Source organism: Choloepus didactylus, chromosome 25, assembly GCF_015220235.1.
Source record: "Choloepus didactylus isolate mChoDid1 chromosome 25, mChoDid1.pri, whole genome shotgun sequence".
In the NCBI taxonomy this organism is placed as follows: Eukaryota; Metazoa; Chordata; class Mammalia; order Pilosa; family Megalonychidae; genus Choloepus; species Choloepus didactylus.
The window spans coordinates 4,883,643-4,889,294 of NC_051331.1; the positions used below are offsets into that span (position 1 = coordinate 4,883,643).

The window sequence follows — 5,652 nt, forward strand, 5'->3', positions numbered from 1 at the left end:
CCGCAAGTTTTACACCACACTTGCTGTATAAACAAAGTTGGGTAGGATTGGCTTGAGGGTAAGCGGTGGTTCAGGAGTGCCATCTGCTGGTAGGTCAGGGAAAGTGCACTCAACAAAGCTGTAGTTCTGGCAAACTACAGATAATTGTTTACATAAGCCTGCATATACTACAAGAACTCTTTCAAGAAAAGCAAATGCCAAGAGGCCAAAAACAATAGAAAATTTTAAAGCATGTGAAGAAACTGGATGGTATTAATAACTCAAATGCCTGAACTAAAAACCAGATGAGACACAGAAGTTGGACCAATTAATCAAAGAAGTAATCACAAACACCAATACCATGGCTCAGAATATAAAAGATGTCAAAAAGATCCTAAAAGAGGATAGAGAAATATTTTCAAGAGTAAATTAAAAAAGGAAGATCTCATGTAAATAAAAGAAACTTGATCTAATTAAAAAGATTCTGGACAATATAGCATCAGATTGGTTGAAGAAGAGGAATGAATAAGCTCACATGAAAAATGTGTTTTGGAGAGTGCAATCACGAACAAATGGAGAAAAAAATGGAAAATTTTAAATTTATCTCAGGGATATGATAGACAGCATGAATTGCACAAATATAGGAATCATAGGTGTTACAGAAAGGGAAGCAAAGGTAAAGTTCTAGGAAGGGTATACAAAGTCATTGTTGGGAAAACTTCTCAACCATTCTTAATGACATAAATATGCAAATCGTAGATGCCCAATGAATGCCAAACTGAATAAATCCAAGTAAAGCCACTCTAGGACATTCTGATCAGATATTCACATGCTGAAGGGAAGGAGCAATTTCTGAAAGCAGAAAGAGAGAAGCAATTCACCACATACAAGGGAAACAACATAAGACTAGTTAGTGCCTACTCAGCAACCACCATGGAGGAGAGAAAGCAGTAGTATGACATATTCAAAATTCTGAGAGAGAAAAATTGTCAGCCAATTACTATTTATCCAGCCAAGCTCTCCTTCAAATTTGAGAGAGAGCTTAAAATCTTCACAGGCAAATGCTGAGAGAATTTGCTAATTAGAGACCTGCCCTACAAGAAATACTAAAGGGAGCCCTTCCAGCAGAGAAAAATAATGGAGAGGGAGGTCTGGATAAAGGCACAGAATGAAAGAGTCTTAGTAAGGGTATATTTAAGGGACTACAGAGGGGGAAAGTATATCTGACAAATAAAAACCCAAGGATATGATGACCGAATCAAGAAATGCTTTCACTAGTAACATTAAATGTTAATAGATTAGATTCCCCAATTGAAAGATATAAATTGGCAGCATGGTGTGAAAAATATGAACCATCAATATGTTGCTTAAATATGCGGCTATAAATGCATACAATTAAAAAGGAAAGAAGAGCTAAAACCAAAGAACTAATGGAACAACTGAAGAAGTTAGAAAATGAGCAGGAAACTAATCCTAAGCCAAGTAGAAGAAAAGAAATAACAATGATTAAAGCATGAAACATGACACCATGGATGAACCTTGAAGATAAAATGCTGAGTGAAATAAGCCAGGCACAAAAAGAGAGATATTGTATATTAACACTAATGAGAACTCTGTGAAAAATGTAAAATAAATGTTTTCTATTGTAGATTGTATGGAACCTAGAGATACACATGAACTGTTGAATGGGGAACAATAATAAAAACAGATAAGTTATGGAGGGAATCTTAATATTGTGGGAATGCTCAGGAATGGCTATGGATTGTTAACTTTCTGGGGAGCTTGTGGTAGGAACATGTTGGAAGCATTGTTGTTATTTTAGGTTATTTGTGTTTCTTATTCATATGTTTTGTTAGAAATGGTTTGTATTGATTTTTTAAAAATTGTTTGATAAAGTTTTTTAAAAAATGTGTTGCCACTATATATCTCCAGGAGGGTGGCTCAGGTGGTGGTGGAGGCAGTGGGGTGCCTGCTTAGGGGGCTGAGATGGTGGGAGCTGGGGATGTTCTGGGCAAACCTGCCCCATGGCTGCTCCCAGACACAGGCTCCCAGAAGGACTCTAAATCTTTGTGATTCACTTCCCTACATGGGGCTGCACCAAACACCTTGCACTACAACCATGGCAATGGCCAACTGGGGTTTAAACAGGAGGATGTGGTGGGCAGTGCCAGGCCAGGGAGTTGGAGCATGTGTGATGGCTGTGGTGTCTGAGGTCTTGGCTGGCCCTGCAACCTCTGAACTGCCTGTACTGCCCCTGACAGGAGTGTTCCCTTATCAACCAGCACCTGGAATACAGGATGAGCTGGTGCCCATCAGCCACATGGAGAGCTGCCAGTGGCTCCACCCACCCAATACTCATAGTCTGGTCACCAGTTCACCGGTACAATAGGTTCCTGCTGCTCTGCTACCTGACATCTGACCCCAATGCCACCAGGCTGGGCCAGGTTGTGGGTTCACTGTCATTGCCTGAGGCTGTGTCAGCTGCCCCAGGCTGACCTGCAAGAGGGACAGCTGTCAGACTGAGTTCTGTGACCACCAGAAAGAGAACTGGCATCCAGAACAGACCTGTGATATCAGCAGAGGGTGTAGAGATTGCTGGTAAGGACCATCCACCGATCAGGCCTCAGAAAGGAGCAAGATTCTGAACCAGATGACATTAAGCCCAACCAGGATGCAATGCTGACATCACCACAATGAATGACAGAAGCTGTACTCACATGGCCTCTGCAGAACGTGACTGTGGATTTGGCTGGCTTTGTCTGAAAGAGATCTCAGAATTGCATTACCTAGTCCCACTGGCTGCCCCTTCTAGGGTAAGTAGCCCAGGAGCCAGAAGAAGATTCTTTGGCCACTGTACAATTGATTGGTGTTCCAGTGGGGGTTTCCCTCATGGCTGGCATTGCCTTTCCTGCCATGGTCACTGTCATTCCTGTTTGTGTTGGTAGGAGGATCCTCAGCAGGTGTGAAGGAAGGAAAACCTCCAAGCACAGGAGGAATTTGACTATTGCAGGCAGAGTGAGTTTGTCACTCTTGGCATCACCAATTGTTGCTGCAGTTATTGTTCGTGGCTCCCCATGAAGCTGGCATATGTCTATGGGTTTGTGCCCATTTCTGTCTGTCCCAGAGGGGGCTGTAGAGGTGCCACAGCCAAGGGAAAGGGAGGGAAAATTTCCCTTGGGGTGAAAGTTGTGACAGTAGCTGTCATAATTCTGACAAGTAAGAGGAATCCTACATTATATTTCAAAAATAAAACTGCCCTTGATGTTCTTGTGTATAAAGCTTATGTTTCTGGCTTGTGCTAACATTTCAGTCAATGATTTTGATATAAGATTTCATACCACTTAAAACTGATTTAACTTGAGTATCTCGTATCTTCACCATTTACTATAAGTACTTTAAGTACACTCAGTGTGTTATTTAACTAATATCAACTTAGATGCAGTATATGACATAATTGATTGAGGAATATCTTCAATAAAGCATTAATTTATTATTATTAAAATATTTCACAATTAAGGTCTTTGAGTATATTATAAAAATTCTTAAAATCCAGTCCTTTGTGGGCAGCTTCTTGAGAGTCATTGTATTTCTACTTAACATGCTTTCATTTGTACTATTTGATTTTTTAAACTATAACAATTTTATTACTATCAATATGCATTTACATGTTTGGAGACAAAAAAGAAGCCAAGAATGATGATCTTACCTGAGAAAGTTATGAATTGGTACATTGATTGATTGATTGATGCATTCATTAATTACACCACAATAAATAGTCACAGATCTAGAAAATAGGAATAATGACAGCTAGTATGTTTCCTTTCAACTTATGAAAGTAGATGTTATTTGTAGGAATCAGTGTTTAATAACAATATGAATTTGAATAAGATGAAATGTGTTGAGTCTTGTGTAAAATATTATGTTTTACCATACAAGTTGAATATAGTTCAGAATGTGAATAAGCTGAGACATAAAAGGATTGTTGTATGCATATGTGCAAATGTATGCATTGTTGGTAATCTGAATAATAAATGCATGTTGATTAACAGCTAATTCCTTGTGAATTCTCCTCTTCATACCTATCACTATAATTTGTAATATTTCAACCTGTTTTTGAAACCCCAATGCTTACAGGCCCCTAGGCTAAATTCTTAATAAACCCTGGTGAATAGCACATATTCTCATGGACTTCCTTTAACTATTTCCTTGATGAGTTGAAACTTTTAAATAGACATTTGCAGACTAGCTTAGCCTTCCACCCCTGACTTCTCTAAAGGAACATTAATCATACCCCCATACTTCATATTCTGGTTTTCTGATTCCCCATTTTTATTGTGATTGTTCACATACCATACAATTATCCAAAGACCCAAAGTGTGCAATGAATTGCACTGGCACCATTATACACATGTGCATCCATAACCACAATTAATTTTTGTTCAATTTTTAGAACATTTTCATTACTCCAGAAAAGAAACACCCACAAACAAAACAAAACAAAACAAAAAACAAAAACAAAATGAAATGAAACAAAAAAAAAAAAGGAAACTCAAATCCTCCCATATTCCTAACCAACCCCCTCCATTGTTGACTCGTAGTATTGGTATAGTACATTTGTTACTGTTTATGAAAGAACTATTAACTGTAGTATATAGTTTGCAATAGGTACATATTTTTTCCTATATGCCCCTCTATCATTAACTTCTAGTTGTAGTGTCATACATTTGTTCTGGTTCATGGAAGAGATTTCTAATATTTGTACAGTTAATCTCAGACATTACCCACCAGAAGGTTCACTGTTTTATACATTCCCATCTTTTAACCTCCAACCTTCTTTCTGGTGACATACATGACCATGAGCTTTCCCTTTCCACCACCTTTACACACCATTCATCACTGTTATTCTCACAACATGCTACCAACACCTCTGTTCATTTCCAAACCTTTAAGTTCAACCTAGTTGAACATTCTGCTCATACTAAGCAACTGTTCCCCTTCTTTAGCCTCATTCTGTATCTTGGTAACTTATATTTCATGTCTATGAGTTTACATATTATAATTAGTTCATATCAGTGAGACCCTGCAATAATTGCCCTTATGTGTCTGTCTTATTTCACTCAGTATATTACCCTCAAGTTTTCATCATCAACCCCTTCTTTTTTAAGATGGTTTTGTTCACATCTCATACATTCCATCCTAGGTAAACAATTGATGGTTCCCTGAATAGTCACATATTTATGTGTTCACCACCCTCACCAATATCTGTATAAGGCCATCTACATTTCATCCACAAAGCAGGATGAAGAGTCAAAGAAGGTAGAGAGACAAAAGAAAAAGAGAAATGAAAGAGGAAAAAGCAAACACACACAAAGAACCAACATGACAGCTAGGAAGCAGCAAAAAGGAAAGGTAACCCTAGATCAAAGTAGAATAAAGAGTCAGACAACATCACCAATTTCAAGAGTCTCACCCCTCCCCTAAACCCCCTTTTATCTGCATTTACCTTGATATGTTGCCTTTGTAACATTAAAGGAAGCACAACACAATGATTTTGTTGATTATAGTCTCTAGATTACATTGTATTTTTTCCCCAATACCTCCCTATTTTTAACACCTTTCAAGGTTGACATTCATTTGTTCTACATCATGAAAAAATATATTTGTACATTTCAT

At 38.1% G+C, this 5,652-nt stretch overlaps 1 pseudogene; it reads left to right on the top strand.

The window, feature by feature from the left end:
• The first annotated feature begins 2,098 nt into the window (after positions 1–2,098).
• On the top strand, positions 2,099–3,281 carry LOC119520230 (annotated as a pseudogene).
• The last annotated feature ends 2,371 nt before the right edge of the window (positions 3,282–5,652 follow it).